Source organism: Pinus tabuliformis, chromosome 6, assembly GCF_031772625.1.
Source record: "Pinus tabuliformis cultivar Carrire ecotype Pingquan chromosome 6, CPIR1, whole genome shotgun sequence".
NCBI classification, from domain to species: domain Eukaryota; kingdom Viridiplantae; phylum Streptophyta; class Pinopsida; order Pinales; family Pinaceae; genus Pinus; species Pinus tabuliformis.
In genome coordinates, this window is record NC_142292.1 from 970,915,538 (window position 1) to 970,934,008 (window position 18,471).

The window sequence follows — 18,471 nt, forward strand, 5'->3', positions numbered from 1 at the left end:
CCATATTAAATAGCTGGTTGCAGCTTATCTAATCAAATTAAAATATAATTACTTCTCAAAGTTCATAGTTCACTTTAAAAGAAAAATAGAATCAAAATTTACTATTTAGAAATTAGAATGTGATATGCTTGGTCTTGATTCTTGAATATTCAATGTTCATTGTTCATGTACAACTTACAAGCACATAAGAAACTACTAAGTACTTACTACTAATTATAAATTTCGAACTTAGATATTAAAACCATAAAATGCAGATTTTCCATTAAGTCATCAAAATCAAAATGTATCATTGTTCAGTGTTTACAACAATGTTGCATTAATCATTATCGGGATAATATCGGCGCAAGGAAAAAATCGGAAAAAATCATAATTATCAGGAAACAATCGAAAATAATCAGGAAAAATCGTTTGGTACAAAAATATTCATTTTTTTATTTTTTTTCAATTTTTTTAATATCTAAACCATCTACAACATAAAATAAATACATTGACAAATAAATATGATAAAAGAACTAATATATAAGATGTTTAATATCATTTATAGTGCTAAAATCACACATAATATTGAATCATGTCCTGAATAATAAGTCCCGACTCCTGAGTCCCAACTCAGCCTCAAAATATCAACAAAAAATATAATAATGTATCTCATCATGTTATAATGTCATATACAATAAAATGAAGAAAATAACTAAAGTCTAATCCTATTGATTTCCTCTACCCCTCTTGCGAGAAAATGCCACAGCTTTCCCTTTCCCTCTAGATGTAGATGTCGGTGCTGGTGGAGTTGGCAGTGGAGTTTGTTATGCTCTAGACGCTGAAGAACTAGAAGTAGGAGCTATAGGAGGTAGACCACGTCCTCTACTAGTGGCAGGGATAGCCTGGGCAGGTGGTGTCACCTGGAAACATTACAATCTCCCAATCCTGATATCCTGAAAAAATGATAAATCTGCTGCATTTTGAATAAAATCTAAAATTCTACTTTCTCCATATGAAATCCAATGAAGCCGGAACCACTCTCAAACATCTTGAGTCATTTCATGGTAATGTTAAAAATTTAAGTAAAATGATGAAAATGAAGATTAAGGAGAATGTCACTTTTACTTTAAGAATTTAACATTACCATGAATAGCATATCAATGCTAGGGCCTAGACTTGATCATTAAGCTGCCCCACTCAAAAATTATTTATTTCTTTCAAAAAACATTGCAGCTTAGGCAGGCAACGTTTTCTATCAACAGAATACGTGTTTTCCAGATGCGGGACACGACGAAAACCGGCGAATACGTTTTACATTTTACAGGACACGATGAAAAACGTTTTCAACACGTTTTAGGGCCGTTTTCGTGTCCGACACATAAAATACGGGACACAGGACCTTGGAGGACGTGTCCTGTGACTTAAGGTCAAAGTTTAAAGAATTTAAGGCTCTGGTGGAAAATCAGATAGAGAAGAAGATAAAGGTGCTGAGGACAGATAACGATGGAGAGTTTTGCAGTAAGGAATTTGAAGAATTTTGTAAAAAGTGTGGTATAGCACGGCAAAAGACTACTCCATATACACCTCAGCAAAATGGAGTTGCAGAAAGAATGAACAAGACGTTGATGGAAAGGGAAAGAAGCATGCTCAATGGTGCCGAGTTAGGACAGGAATTCTGGGCAGAGGCGTTGGAGACAGCATGTTACCTGGTCAATAGATCACCTTCATCAGCGTTGGAGGATAAGACTCCATAAGAGGTATGGACTGGTAAGAAACCCTCTCTTTCACATCTGAGGGCATTTGGATGTGATGCATATGTACATGTTCCAAAGGAGAAACGAACCAAGTTGGATAGTAAATCTGAAAAGTGCATCTTTATTGGGTATAAGGATGGTTTAAAGGGTTATAAGCTTTGGAACCCAGTAACAAGAAAGGTTGTGTACAGCCGAGATGTGGCGTTCAGAGAGGTAAAAGATGTTATTAAACATGAATTCCAACCAAAGAAACCTAAGAAGATAGAGTTTGAGCTTAAGGAGGAAGAATCAGACTCTATAGCAGAGGAGGAATCAGAAGATGAAGAGCCACAAACTCCAGGTGTGAGAAGATCAGTTCAAGAAAGGAGGTAGCCGAAAAGGTATAGTCCATCTGCTTTCTGTTCAAATTTTACTTTATCTATCACTGATGATGATCCCAGGACTATGAAGAAAGCAGTAGACTCAGAGGATGGAAAACTCTGGAAAGAGGCCATGGTTGATGAAATGGAATCTTTGGACAAAAATGAGGCTTGGGATCTGGTGGAGTTGCCGGCTGGAAGGAAACCCATTCGCAGCAAATGGGTGTTCAAGAAGAACACAAATGCAAAAGGAAAGGTGGAGAAATACAAAGCTCGGTTGGTAGCAAAAGGTTATTCCCAGGTGCCGGGAATTGATTTAGGTAATTATTTTTCTCCTGTTTCCAAGGTAACTTCTATTAAATTACTTTTATCTGTTGTTGTTGCTTTTGATTTTGAGGTAGAACAGATGGATGTGAAGACAGCATTTCTTCACGGAGATTTGGAAGAGGAGATCTACATGAAGCAACCTGAAGGCTTTGCAATGAAGGGTAAGAAAGAACTGGTATGCAAGTTAAAGAAGTCTCTGTATGGGTTAAAACAGTCACCAAGGATGTGGTATCAGAAATTTGATACATTTATACAGGGACTTGGCTTCACCAGAAGCAAAGCAGATCACTGTGTGTATTTTAAATTAATTGGTGACCGTGTTATTTATATGGTCTTGTATGTGGATGATATGTTGTTGGTTGAAAATGACAAAGAAATTATCCATGATTTGAAGACCTAATTGTCCTTCAAATTCAATATGAAAGACTTTGGTGCTGCAAACTATATTTTGGCCATGGAAATTAAAAGAGATCGGACAAAGAGGAAGCTCTGGTTAAACCAGAAGAAGTATGTCGAGACAATATTGCAAGCGTTTAATATGCAAGATAGTAAACCGGTGAAGGTTCCTATTCCTGTAGCTGTAAAGTTATCTGCTAAACAGTGTCCCAAGACACAAGAAGAGGAAGAGGACATGTCCCGTGTTCCATATGCAAGTGCAGTCAGTAGCCTGATGTATGTGATCGTCTGTACTAGACCAGACATTACACATGCACTGGGAGTATTGAGCAGGTTTATGTCAAAACCAGGAAAGGAGCACTAGATAGCAGTGAAGCGGGTTTTCAGGTATTTGTGTGGCACTAGTGATTATGGTTTGTGCTACAAGGAAGACCAGGATTGGAAAGAGTGTTGTATATTCGTTGCTTTGTTGATGCAGACTGGGCTGGAGATCTGGATCAGAGAAGATCTACAAGTGGGTATGTGTTTAACCTATTTGGAGGTGCAGTCAGTTGGATGAGTAAGAAACAATCTGTAGTGGCACTATCAACTACAGAGACAAAATACATGGCAGCCACTCATGCAAGCAAAGAAGCAGTTTGGTTGCAGAGATTGTGTTCAAGTATGGGGTTAGTACAAGAAGCTATAAGGATAGACTGTGACAGCCAAAGTGAAATTTTCTTGGCAAAAAACCTTGCATATCATTCAAAGACAAAGCACATTGATGTTCAGTATCACTTTGTGAGGGATATGATGGAAGACAAAAAGATGTTGCTGGTAAAGGTGGACACTTTGAAGAATACTATAGATGCCTTGACAAAATCTGTGAGCTCTGAAAAGTTCTTTTGGTGTAGAGAAACAATGGGCATTGCAGGGCTGGATAAATGACTATGCTCTCTTCTGGCCCCCTGTGGAAAGAAAACAACAAGTGGGAGAATGTTGGGTTGTGTTATATTCTTTCCACGACTAGCCCACGTAGTTAACGGAGCCCCCCCTTGGTTGCGCCGATTGCGTAGCGGGGGGAGTCACAGGGGGTTTGAAGGGTGCAAGTAACCCCACTCTATGGGGTCCGGGGCAACGCCCCAAAAAAATTTGGTTTTAAACCCTATGTTAGGTTGGGCAGACCGACCTATGGTTTTGTGCATGGTTTTCGCACATGGTTTTGGACGCGATGGTTTTCGGTCCATGGTATTGGATGCTTCGGCATGTATAAATATGTATTGTAACATTGAAAGGAATACAATGAAAAATCAAGCTGGTAGTCCGGGTTTTGGGATCCAGGGAAAATCTCTGTGTATATGTGTTTTATGTGTTATGCTCTCGCATTGTTTATTTTCTATGTTTTAGAATTCGTATGCAGGTAATTTCTTACGGGTTTAAAACCTACAGCACCATGCAAGCACCTAAAGAGGCAATTAACCATCTCCTACATGCTAAGATGCCAAGCTCATGTAAAAGAGCTTTCGAAGCTACAACAAGCTTCAACATATTAAACATTAAGAATTTTGTGAACTAGTTTGGCCACTAACTTGCTATTCAAACAGCCATTACTTTGTTGCCTTTTCTAAGTTATATTAGAGATTTACAAGTTAGAACAGTAGGTACTCAGACTAGGGATACCCCTTGAGGTTGGCAAGCACCAACCCAAATGGAGAGGGAGATTTGTAGGTAACACTTAGGGCAGATTTTCCTATTTCTTCACTAATATCTACTGTTGACTTTCATAGGTCATCATACTCACAAGTGGTGTACGAATTAGTGCTAACACATGAACATGGATCTATACTCTATACAAAGATGCCAATTACACAAGATCTAAGGATAAATGTCTTTCATTGGCATTTGTACTTGTGAAATAACCCAACAGTCAACATGTTTGCATGAAGGGTTACACCCCAAATATTATATGGAGTATAAATTGTTGCATCTAGCCATGGTAATCATCATGTCATCAAATAATATTTTAATATCTATTTATTTAAATTTTCAATTGGTTGTCCAATATGGTATATGATCTCGTAAAATGGACTACTAGGTCTCCTTCAAGTGCTATTAAAGCAACTTCTAACCCATGGTATTACGAATTACGTTAAAAAAGTAATAAATAGAAATATTCAAAAAAACTACCAACCCTATAAATTATTTTTTACCAACTCAAAGAAATTATCGACTCAATCAAAAAAAATTACAAGACCCGAAAATTGGTGTGAAAAAAAAAACCATGCACACTCATTCCCGCAGAATTCTTCATAATGTCACAATGAGGCAAGCTAAGAAACCAAAGAAGACTTCAGGCACTAGTGAGACTCTACCAATATGCTTTTAGAAGCAAGCATAGATAGTTTTATCCATGAAAATGATTGTTTCAAAGCAAGTTTTGACCAAGAAATATGGAAATATACAAAGAATTGCAAGAATTGAAGGAGATTCTTAACCTTAATGATTCTTAGGAAGAAGTCTTCCAAGGAGGTTAAAGATGCCTATGGTAATAAAAATGTTGAGAATGAGTTACATGAAGAGGAGTTAGGAATGACTTTTCATTATGGGGAAACTGCATTGCAACCCTAAATCCAAGTAAAAGCATGGCTTGTAGCTACTCTATTAATCCATCATTTCAAATCAACCAACATTGTAATAGCTTCGAAGAAATACATGTGACGTAGTAGTAATTCTTTAAAAAAAGGGAAGTAATCTACATGATCACATTAGTATATCATCCAATACATGTAAACATGCAACTAGTAAAAAGGTAAAAAAGCCCATCTATGTGGATTCACAACCATGGTACCACTTATTAATTTTGTGACCCTTAAACACTTCAATGCTTGCCTTTCATGTCCATCTAAGTAATAAATGAGGAAGAATCATTGAGGAATGAAGACAAAGTAACTACCATAAATTCAAGTTCTATCGCCATCAAGAAGGCAGTGACAATGTGTTGGTGGAAAGATCATCCAGAAGGTAGGGGATGAGGCGAAGGTGACAATGTGTTGGTGGAAAGATCATCTAGAAGGTAGGGGATGAGGCGAAGGCACAAGTTAGGATTTATCCTTGAGAGAGGGTGTTGCCTGGTAATTTGGCACATTATAAGGATCATGGATATGGGGGACAGGCAATACAGAGTATCTCAACACCACTAAAAAAACATCCTCCGAAGGAATTAGTAGCCAAGTACAAGGAATCCTTGCTTCCTCATTCATCTTTTGCATAAACCATAGAATAGAAAGCTAAAGAACATGAATTGCAAATTCTATTTTGCATGGAGATACCTCTGCACCAAATTGTAAAGAAGAATTGTACAGAAGACGTCTACTTGCTTTTGGAAACAATTGTTAAATTTTTTGAAACTTTGCAACTACTTAGATGAATAACTGAAAACTGAAACCTTACTTACACCAAGATACAAAGTTTCTTAACTAAAAGCAACGGAAAATAACCGAGAGATAAAAACAGAATCACACAAATTGACATGCTTGTTGACCCAGTAAACCCAAATGGGAAAACATGCTTTCTTTGTTGTGGTATTTTATTGATAGTTCTTGAGCAATTGGATCTATTACAAAGCAATCTCTCTCTCTGAGAACACACTTGTTCTCTTGCTAAATAGCCTCGACTTGCCCTTGCAATCCCTAATCCCTACTCCTATTTCCTTGCACACTAGCAACCCCTATTTCCTTGCACAAATCCTCCTATTTCCTAGCACAAATCATGGCTCCTATTTCCTTGCACACTTGTGATCTCCTATTTTTTAGGGCACAAGCTCCTCAAATCTGCATACACACACAAAGAATAATCTCACAAGAATTGTGTTTGTCCTGTCACTTATGCCTTCATCCTCCTCCTTCTAGACCCAATTTGAGCATGCAAGGAAGGCCTAGTTCAATTTTAGAAGTCGAGTTGTGATTGCGAGTTAATTGAGTGCTACTTGACCTCTCTCCAATCAACACGAGAGTTCTTAACTCGTTCTCTCTCCAATCAACACTTAAGACTAACTCGTTCTAACTAAACTTGTAACTGCCACCTCGTTTTGTAGTCAAACTGAAGAAGACTCCACGTAACCGAAGCTCCAACTCTACACATGCAAACTTGATGATTATTCCAGTAAACTGGAAATAAATTCATCTCAATTGAAGTCAATCTCATGATTTCGCACTCATGGCTAGAGAAAGAAAAACCGATGTCTTCACTAGCTAAGGCACAAGCCTGAAGACCTTTACTCGCTACATTTTCAACACTCCCTCTTAGCGAGTAAGGGATTCTGTACAACTCCCAACTTATCTCTAAAATAGACGAATTGCCTCTTGCCAATGCCTTGGTCAAGATATCTGTTGTCTGCTCCTCTATTGGAATGTACGATAGCTTCACTATCCCTTTCTACACACAATCCCTGAGATGATGATACTTGATCTCGATATGCTTTGAGCGATCATGAAACATTGGATTCTCAAAGAGCTTAATGCAACTCTAATTGTCATAGTGTATCACAGTAGGCTCCATCCCTTGCCTAAAAATTCCCACAAGCAACTTCCTCATCCAGATAACCTCATGCGCTGCCAAACTAGCAGCCATGTACTCAGCCTCTGTTGAACTGAGTGTAATTGATCACTGCTTCTTGCTAAACCATGAAACCGTTGTTGACCCAATGCTAAAGATGCAACCTGAAGTACTCTTCTAATCTGTGGAACATCCTACCCAATATGCATCTGTGAAGCCCTCCAGCCTCACTCCATCAACTCATTTGTACCATAATCCATAATCCGGTGTGCCTCTGAGATACCTCAAAACATGTTTCTCAACAACCCAGTGAACTTTGGTCGGCTCCATCATGAACTGGCTCAACTGATTCACTGCAAAACAAATATCAGGTCGTGTGTTGACTAAGTACATCAAAGACCCGATGAGTTGTCTGTACAATGTGGCATCTACACGCTTTGCTCTACTAGTGTCCACCTTCCACCAGTTTGTGACTAGAGGCCTAGCCATGGGCCTACAATTCTACATGTGAAACCTCTTGAGAATTTATGTAGTCTACTTCCCCTGTCCCAAGAAGATTTCTTGATAACCCTGCCATACCTCCAGCCTAAGGGAAAAGTGCATAAGCCCTATATCCTTCATCTCAAACTCCCTTGCAAGGTCTGCCTTACAATCCTGGATCAAACTGTCTGCACCAGTCAATATAAGATCATCAACATAGAGAACTAGAATGAGCAAGAGCCCTCTAACCGTGACGTATTATAGGTTGGCATCCACCTCACTCTTAGTGAAGCCCAATCCTCGAAGGCAGCTATCAATACGAGTGTACCATGCTCTCGGTGCTTGTTTAAGCCCATAAAGAGCTCTCTTCAGCAATCAAACATGAGTGTCTTTGTTGAAAGTCTCAAACCCCTCTAGCTACTCTATATAAATCTCTTCCTCAACCACCCCATTAAGGAATGTTGTCTTCATGTCCATCTAGTGGATCTCCCACCCCATCTATGCTGCAAGTGTCAGAATCGTCCCGATGGATGAATAACGTGGTACTGGGGAAATAGTCAATGCCCTCAACCTGTGAGAAGCCCTTGGCCACAAACCTGGCCTTGTACTTCTCCACACTCCCATTTGCTCCATGCTTCACCTTGTACACCCAGCATGAGCCTACTACTGATTTTCCCTCTAGCCGTGGCACAATCTCCCAAACATCGTTCTTCATGATGGAGGAATATTCCTCCACCATGGCATCCCGTCAAACCTACTGAGAAGTTGCCTTCTCATAACAAGAAGGCTTTGTGTCCAACAACTCAGTCATTAGTGCCATATATCCAGTGTACCTTTGTGGTTGCTTGCTCTTCCTAAACATAGAGCTAGGAGTCTCAACTCGCTCCTAGGCCTATTGAATCAACCTCTCGGCCCACTCATCTCTCTTCCTCCTTATGTTGGGAGTCACTGACTCAGTGGTTGCATCCACTTGTCCCGATCTCTCCTCCTCATCCTGTAATGACTACTAGTCATCTTGTTGTGTGGCCCTCTTACCACCTGGTTGAGTCTCAATCTCTGATCCTGGCTAAGGCTCCTGCTTGGGAGCTAGTATCTCCTCCTCAAGTACTCTGACATGCTCTCGCTCTAAGGACTCCCTCAAAGCTCGATCCCCCTCAAACCTCATGTCCTGCCTGATAACTGTCTTCTTCAATGATGATAGATACACCTTGTATGTCTGAGATGTCTCACTGTAACCCACGAAAATTCCCTTTTCAATTGTGGCCTCCAACTTCTTCCTGCTCTCTTTGGACACATGGCAGTAAACTTTTTGTGCTAAAGATGTGAAAGAGAAATATCATGCTTCTTTCTTGTAAAAGTCCTCAGTGTAACTCATCCAAGCACTCTGTGTGGACTCCTGTTTTGCAGAAATACTACAGTGTTGCAGCCTCTGCCCATAAGAACATAGTCAATACCTGTTCATGTGACATGGCCTTGGCCACTCCAACTATGTTGTGGTTCTTCCTCTGAACCACCCCATTCTGCTGAGGGTTATGGGGTGTTGTCATCTCTCTCCTAATGCCTTCCTTGGCACACACGTCCTTGAAAGCATTGGAGACATATTCCCTGCCATTGTCACTCCTCAATGCCTTGATCTTCTTCCCAGTCTGGTTTTCTACCAAAGCCTTAAACTCCATGAACTTGGAGAAGACCTCCTCCTTCTTCTTCATAAAGAAGATCCATGTCTTCCAGGAATAATCATCTATGAAAGTGACATAGTACATGTGTCTCATGAGAAGGGCCCGTGTACGTTTGAATGTACCAACTACAAAATCCCTTTGGCTCTGTTGTCTCGGTCCTGAAAAGATGACTTGGCGTACTTGCCAAGTGTGCAGCCCTTGCACACATCATACTCGTCAAATACGCCCTATGGCTATTTGTTGGAGGATCTTCAGCGCCCCATGATGCAAATGCCCCATGCGTATGTGCCAAAGCTCCCCCATGTCTCTGCTCTGTGCACTGCCTGCTTAAGGTCGTGCATGTCTCAAGTTTCAACCTGCACCTTGTAGATATTCTCCATCCTCACACCAATCTGCTTCATTGGTCCAGAAGATAAGTGCTTGAGGTAAGCCTTACCTATGCTAAAGATGACATCCTAACCCTTATCCTCTAGGGTAGCAACCGAAACAAGGTTCTTCTTAAGGCCTAGAACATAAAGGACAACCCTGAGATGGAGAGAGCTCCCAAGCGCCCCCTCAAAACTAACAGTACCAACTCCCCTAGTCAAGTACTTGCCATCATCTCCTAGCTCAATGTGAAACTGCGTGTCCTCCTTCAGCTAGTTGAAATACTCCTTGTTTCTGGTCGGGTGGAAGGATGCTCCAGAATCAATGTACATTCATTGTTGCCTATTGAGCTTGCCATGCAAGCTATCAATGAAAAGTCCTTATCTAACTAAGAAGAAAACTCATCTACCTTAGCTAATGCAACCACGTGTTGAGAAATCCTTTAGGGCAGCAAGTCAGGGTTTTTATTATGATGATTTCTCTTACTTCATTTTCTTGTGAAGTTTCTTATTTGCTCTTCTTTCTAATTATTAATTTCTTATCATCAAGACAAATGCCAAATAATGTTAGATCACAAAATCAAAAGGGAACACAAGATGTAGGCACTTAAACAGGGCAAAACCCCTATGAAGGGAAAACCCAGTCAAACTCTTCCACTAGACTTTAGATCGAACTTGTTCATGCTTGCTTCAAAATAGGTCAGTAGTCTTCTATTTGTAGTGATTTGAGGTTGACCTTTTAGGCCGACTTGAAGGACTAAAGGCCAACTTGATGGAAGAGGGTTATATGACTCATTTGAAATAAATTTTCTTCCTAGACATACAAAGCCCAAGATTGGTCTATTGCCTTTGACTTTGTCCTAGAAGCCTACAATGGAGGCTTTTGACCTAATATAAAAATCCTAGAAGCACTTAATGGATGCTTGGACCTATTGACCATTGACCCAAGCATGAAACCCATGCTTTAATAAGTCAATTGTTTTTACAATAAAAATTCATTTTTCTTTCTTTTGACAAATACAATTATGAAGACGAATACTAGTTACATTCTACAACAACATGATCCTTACTAGACACCTTCTTCCTGTTAGGACACTTAGTGGCATAGTGCCCGAACTGGTGGCAATGGAAGCACTTGATCTTGCTCAGAGCTTTCTTTTTCTTCTTGCGCTTCTAACTAGACTCTACCTTTCGTTGGCCCTTCTTGCCCTTAGCTTTGTTGCCTTTGCCTACCAAGGCAAAGTTCTCCTCGTCCTTTATCTTTAATGATCTTCGAGCCCTCATCCCTCTCTGGATTTCTTCTTGGACAAAGTTTAACCACAGCGTTTCCCAGCTGGGAATATTTTCTCTGCCATTGACTGCATCCTAGAAATCCTCCCAAGACTTATGAAGCACCAGAAGCGCAAGACTCACAAGGTCACTGTGGGATACAGTCTCACCCACTACAGCTAGCTCATCCAAAACCTGGGTGAACTTGGAAAGATACGTAATGATGGCTCTCCTTTGCTCATCAAGATATTTCTTAGCTTGTCTTTCAAAGCAAGTTTCCTGGCATCACTGGAACCCTGATACAAATCTAAGATGACTTTCCACATCTCATATGTTGTCTTCTTCCCATGGAGATGAGGGACAATATGGTCTTTGACCCCCTCAAGAATGATCCTCCTGGCCTTGGTGTCATTCTTGTTATTCTGGATCAACTGTTGGACATCTTGAGGTAGGACTTTTTTATTCTTTGCAAATTCTAGCACCCCATTATCTTCCAACACCACTGAGATCCGCTCCCTCCATGAGCAGAAGTTTGAGGCTCCCTCTAAACAATGATCTACCCTTAGTCCTTGGAACACCATCCTATTATCCAAAAATTGTTCTTCAAAACTCTAGCGCAAGCCTTCAACCTAAACTACGCTCTTCACTGACTGATCAATTTGGTGTTGGTCTTTATGTTGAACTCTGCTCTGATACCATGTTAAATTTCTTGAAACTCTGCAACTACTTAGATGAATTACTGAAAACAAGGCAACTAAAAATTGAAACCAAATTTACTTTCACCAAGATACAAAGTTTCTTAACAAACTATAAGCAGTGGAAAATAATCGAGAGATAAAAACATAATCACACAAATTGACACGCCTATTTACCCAGTAAACCCAAATGGGAAAACTTGCTTTCTTTATCGTGGTATTTTATTGATAGTTCTTGAGCAATTGGATCTATTATAAAGCAATATGTCTCTCTGAGAACACACTGGTTCCCCTATTGAATAGCCTTGACTTGCCATTACAATCCTTGATCCCTGCTCCTATTTCCTTGCGCACTAGCAGCCGCTATTTCTTTGCGCAAATCCTAGCTCTTATTTTATTGTACAAATCCCTATTTCCTTGTGCACTTGTGATCTCCTATTTCTTAGGGCACAAGTTCCTTAAATCTATGCACACACACACAAAGAATGATCTCACAGAATAATTGTGTTTATCCTGTCACTTGTGCATTTGTCCTCCTCTTTATAGACCCAATTCGAACATGCAAGAAAGGCCTAGTTCAATTTTATAGGTCGAGTTGTGATTGCAAGTTAACTGATAGTGCTACTCGACCTTTCTCCAATCAACAATGGAGTTCTTAATCCGTTCTCTCTCCAATCAACACTAAAGACTAACTTGTTCTAATTGAACTTGTAACAGCCACCTCATTTGTAGTCAAACTGAAGAAGACTCCACATAACTGAAGCTCAAACTTTGCGCATGCAAACTTGATTATTATTCCAATAAACTAGATATAAACTCATCCTAATTGAAGTCTATCTCATGAGCTCACACTCATGGCTAGAGAAAGACAAATCGATGTCTTCAACCTCTCTCCAATAAACACTAGAGTTCTTAACTCATTCTCTCTCCAATCAACACTGAAGACTAACTCGTTCTAACTGAACTTGTAACTGCCACCTCGTTCTATAGTCAAACTGAAGAAGACTCCACGTAAATGAAGCTCCAACTCTGCGCATGCAAACTTGATGATGATTCTAGTTAACTGGAAATAAACTCATCCTAACTGAAGTCTATCTCATGAGCTCGCACTCATGGCTAGAGAAAGACAACCATGTCTTCACTAGCTAAGGCACAAGCCAAAAGACCTTCACTCGCTACATTTTTAATAACCATATTATTCAATTTATCCAGAGCTAAGAATGAAGAAAGTCTTGTTGTATTCGCACACATAGACATTAAATCCAAGTACATTAATTGTGTGCCCAAGATAATTGATAAAAATCTATGAGCACATGGCTTTCCTTCAGCCCAATGCATCAACATCTTCTATGAACAAGTTGAAGTCTACCCACAAAGAGCTACCAAGTCAATTTCCCCCACACATACCCATAGAAACTACCCAAAAAAAGCAAGACCTTGGACAACACAATAAAGTGATCCAAGGGATGTGGCTCAATAATGAGCATTCCTATCACTGGAAAATAAAAGGAGGCAAGTACTCTAGGAGCTTCGCTCATGATGATTATAGATTCTTCGTTTCTTTTATGTTTCTTAATCAGCGTCTTATGCCATGAGGATGGTGATCCCCGACCCATAAATTAATGCAAATATGCTTTGAGTCTATATAAAGTGGGACACTCTAATGCTAGAGAACCAAATTCCACTATCTATCCTCAAACAAGTTTTTGAAAATGTGAAAGAAGCCTTAGTCCACCCTCTATTGTTTCCTTCCCACATAGAAGTGACTATTGCAACAGTCATACATGGAGTTGTCTCTGTTGATGTTTGTAGCTTGGCCAGGTATTTCTGCACAGGCCTAAGTGTCTAAGAATGTAGAACTTTCCCAAAGTCTCCTTTGGACACTTGCTCAAGTGTGAGCAAGTTGATTTGTAACTTAGCCCAAGTTTTAACTTAAGAAAGCACATAATTATTATGTTGGTTAATTGGGCCATGGTAAACTTAGGAAAAGTAAAATAATTACTTTTAATGATTATGTTTAAATCTCAACCCTTGATCTTGAGTCAGGCGAGATCTAGTCTTAGTCGTCAATAAGTGCCCTCCAATGAAGGTTGTTAATTCTCATGGATAACAACCTATGGGATTTTGTAAAAACTCCTTACACTTCCTACCAACGCTACAACTTTAGCGGCTCACAATTTGAAACATGTGAAACCCAGACGTATCATCATGGATGGGTTGTCGGAGCATGTGATCCCTCACATATCAAGAAAGAATGGTGCCCATGAGATGTGGACCGCTCCGATGTTTGAGTGATTATCAAAATTAGAAAATGGATTTGAGGGAAAAGCTTAGGAACACCAAGATGACTAAATCAAATACAGTGGCATCATACCTCACTAGGATTCAAGAAGTCCAAGAAAAGCTTGGAGTTGTTGGGGTAGTCGTGTTAGATGAGGAGCTTGTAAGGATAGCCCTGAGCGAGTTCACAAAACCTTTGGCTAGCTTTGTGGCAGGTGTTATAGCATGAGACAAACTACTAGATTGGAGCAAATTGTGGGATGCCTTCACTCAAAGAGATCTCAGAGAAATCATTTTTTGGAGGACAACATAAGAGAGGGGAGGATGAGAATCTTGCTCTTGCCAGTTAGGCAATGAGGAGCAAAGGTTTGAGTAGCAGGAGTGAGGAGTTAGCCTAATAAGAAGAAAGACTTGACTAAGGTTAAGTGTTTTTCCAATCATAAGACAAAGATACTATGCTTCACAGTGTCTAGAGAGGAAGAAGGGGAAAAAGGGCACACAGTCAACTGTAGTTACGTTGACAGAAGCTCAAAAGGAGTTTGCCAGGAAATTTGAAATTGAATTCACACTTGTTTCCTACATTTTTTCAAGCAAATTACCAGTGGATGTGTGGCTGCTAGACAGTGGAACCACATGACATATGACAGGGGCATGTGATTTGTTTGACAGCATGACCGAGTGGGACTAAGAATTGCATGTAGTGTTAGGTGATGATTCCAAGCATGCAGTGAAGGGGGTTGGAACAGCGATATTTCAATTTGAGTCAAGAGGCAAGTTAAAAGAGAAAGACACGCTATGGATGCCAAAACCCAATTGGAGTTTGCTCTAAGTCCCTATGATGGAGAAGGAGTTTTGTGTGTAGCGTTCCAAGATGAACAAGCACTAATAAGACCCAAGGGATCTAGCTCTAATGAGGGACATGTCAGAGGAGTTCAATAACGCAACTTGTATAGGCTAAAGGGCCATCCTATTCGAGTGATGGCAAGAAGCAAAGCAATGACAAAGAACACGAAGCAAGAAGCTCTTAGGGTTGACCAACTTAGAGGGAATCAACCTTCAAGTTCAGGTGGGAAGGAGCAATCAAGAAACTCCTCCAAGTTTGTCAAGAAGTTCTCTTAGTATGAGATGACATTACAAAATGTTCAAGAGCAGGAGGCTTCTAGCAACTAGACCAAAGTGAACAAAACTTCAAGATGTTTCCAGATCAAGTGGTAAGGAAGGCTTTCAATTCTCAAGGAGCAACCAAGGTTGCAAATGCAATTCCAGGATCAAAGTCATTTCCATGGGGAGTGTTGATGTTTGTAGCTCGAGCAAGTAAATTTGCACAAGCCACAGTGTCTAGGCATGCAGAAGTGGCCCAAAGTCTCCTTAGAATAGTTGCTCAAGTGTGAGCAAATTGCTTTTGTAACTTTGTCTAAGTTTTGACTTAGGAAAGCACATAATTATTGTGTTGGCTAATTGAGCTAAAGTAAACTTAGAAAAAGTGAAATAATAACTTGAATGGTTGTGTTTTAATCTTAGCCCTTGATCTTGGGCGATGCAAGATCTAATCTTGGTCGTCAATCACTTTGGAGATTAGGGTTAGGGGTTTAGCTCAATGTAAAGTTATAAAAGCAAGTATAAGGAGAGGAGAAGACACACCATACAGTAGCACAAGACATTGAGAGAGGCATCTCAGTGAAGAGTGTGATACTCTAGTGTGTTGGGTCTGAGGAAGTGCAAAAGGGGAGCATTGGAGATCCAGATCAGCCAAGGAGATCGAGGATCAATCTAGGGCTTGTTCTATTGGATCATATCCAAAGCATTGTAATATGTAATTTTCTTAGTTGGGCCATTATCCCAAGATGGGAGCCCATGTAAGTTCTAAATGTTAATGAAGGGTTGTTGATTGGGCAAAATATGTTTGTGTCATTGTGATTGAGACTGGTTAATTTGCTTTCACTAATCAAGTTAAGAATTTAGTTGTGATTTCAATCAATAGATTTGTAATATGCTAGGTCAATGAATTGTCGGGTGCTAGGTTCATAGAAAAATTAACAGTCTCCCTTTGTTTTCTTCAACATGGGTGTATAGTTTATCATGATAATATGAGTAAATAATTAAGGATGTAGCAAAAAGCAAGCACCTTTTGATAGGTTGCTTGCACGCAATTGTTTTGTCATTCCTCAAAATGCAAGGAAAGATGGAGGGCTCGAAGCCCATTCTCCTTCATAGAATTTGCAACCTCTGAACTCATGCATGGTTGCAAAGATGTGTGTATTTTCTTTTGCTTCACTCTTTCAACTAAACATCTGGTCAACACATACAACAAGGTTCAATTGGTAAGAGCCGATATTGAGTTCAAATATTACTTGAATTTAACCAATAACATTTGATTTGAAAATCCTAGTGTACTATGTGTGGTGAACACATGGGGGACAGAAGCGTATCTTTTTACATAGGAAAAAAGAAAGGAATTAACATAAAAAAAGTGAAACAAATGAATGTTATGTCTTATTTAATATTTCTTTTCCAGTGTTTGGAATGTGTGTCAAAGCAGGTGAAAATGCAATGCAAACTCCATATAGAATAGGTTGATAGAGTTGAGTGGTTACATGAACATAATCTATATTCTTGATTTTGGCTTAGCAAAAACTAATGCAAAATCTAACATATCATACTTCACAGATGCCATTTTTCATTGTTATTTGCCTTTTGAACAATCCAAGATGTCACAAGAGATTCAAAGGATGATTTTGTTACATTTATGTAAGAATGAAGCAATGAGATTTTAGACACGTATATATTCTTTGAAAGAAGCAACCGATGGAATACACGATCAAGACAAACAATTTAATAAAATGAAAGGCCTTTTAAATTCTATTACTTTAATGATAAAATTAGATAATTTTTTATGGGTGAGCATAAAAAACAAATATGGGAATTTGGTACCAACATAGAAGGGAAAAGATTGTAAAATTGCTATGTAAAGAACATCCAAATGACAAAGTAAAGGAATTGATGCAGTAGTTAATCAAAGGTGCTAGGAAAAACCAGAAGAAAGTCATTGAAGTTGTTAATGAAGAAAGACATTACATAAAAGAAGTTGCAATTGTTCACATCTGGAACGCCAAAAATGTTTTACCTCAACAACAACTAAGAAGTGATTGTGTTGAATTCAAAAGATGTTCGAGCCAAAAATTGAAGCAATAAAAAACCTAACTGATGTTTTGATAACAAAAGATTCTTGTAACATGACAAGGATAATTCCCATGGATCTGATGCATTCAGATTTGTTTCATCCTTGCCCTTGCTTCATGGTTGAAGCATTTCAAGCATGAGTGATTTGTAATAAATCAAATATAATTATATTATATTTATGTAATAACCCAGCAGTCATCGTACCCACACGAAGGGTTACACCCCAAATATTGTGGAGTATAAATCGTTGCCTTCAGCCATTGTAATTAGCATGTCATAAAACAATATTTTAATATATATTTATTTATATTTTCAATTGGTTGTTCCAATTTGGTATATGTTCTAATGAAGTGAACTACCAAGTCTCCTTCATTATTCCTGATGGTATTCTCGCTCTCATACTCATTTCTTTTCATGTATTTGTCTTCATTCCTTATCAAACTAGTTGATTAGCTATATTGTTAACTTAGATCTAGGCGATTGCTACAACACTCCCACTATGTATTACACTAATAGTACTCTTTCAATCCCATTGACATACTTTTGTGGTCATTCATTGGACTTAAATAAATTATCTTATCTTATCTAGAAGATTATTTGTATATCTCCTTTGTATTCTCCATATATACATAATCCAATACTACAAATGACCATGCAGTAGATATTTACAATTCTAACAATCTTCTCTCTAATACTTGCATACTTGCTCTCTGATGTGTCTTGTTTGTGAGTATTCACATTGTTGGTATTGTGTTCATAGCATCAACCTTGTCCACGACTCCAAGGAACCATATATGTATTTCATTGGCATATTTTTCCATTAGCAATCAAAAGCACACCTTTAATAGTGACTCTATGACTACCCTGGCCTTCTTAGCTTTCCCTCAAAAAGGATCATTAAATACCTAAAAGAAATAGGCCACTCTCCTTTTAGACCACAAGTTACATGTCTTTGTGTCAAACACCTGGGCACACATAACTTTAGTGTTAAACACTCATGGTACACCTCTAGATTAGGGCATGTGTCTTGTGCATGTCCAATATTCAAGACACTTGTCATGATATTGACCAATGGCTAATTGTCTTATGCATTGACATTGGTCAATTATTTCCAAAGTATCAATACATTGATCATAATGCATTGGTCCTAGAACCAATCACTTTCGATGATAGTG

General features: G+C 39.0%; 1 protein-coding gene across 5 annotated transcripts in view; it reads right to left on the minus strand.

Annotated features, from left to right (window-relative positions):
- LOC149262226 (zinc finger CCCH domain-containing protein 32-like) overlaps positions 1-18,471 on the minus strand; it is a 71,572-nt gene that overhangs the window by 47,775 nt on the left and 5,326 nt on the right. The window contains exon 1 of one of the 5 annotated variants that reach the window (XM_089423675.1): positions 16,242-16,392. The exons of the other annotated variants lie outside the window; for them this stretch is intronic. The gene's annotated coding sequence lies outside the window, so the exon portion shown is untranslated. Of the gene's footprint in view, positions 1-16,241; positions 16,393-18,471 lie in introns of those variants that run through there. 5 annotated transcript variants of the gene reach the window in all.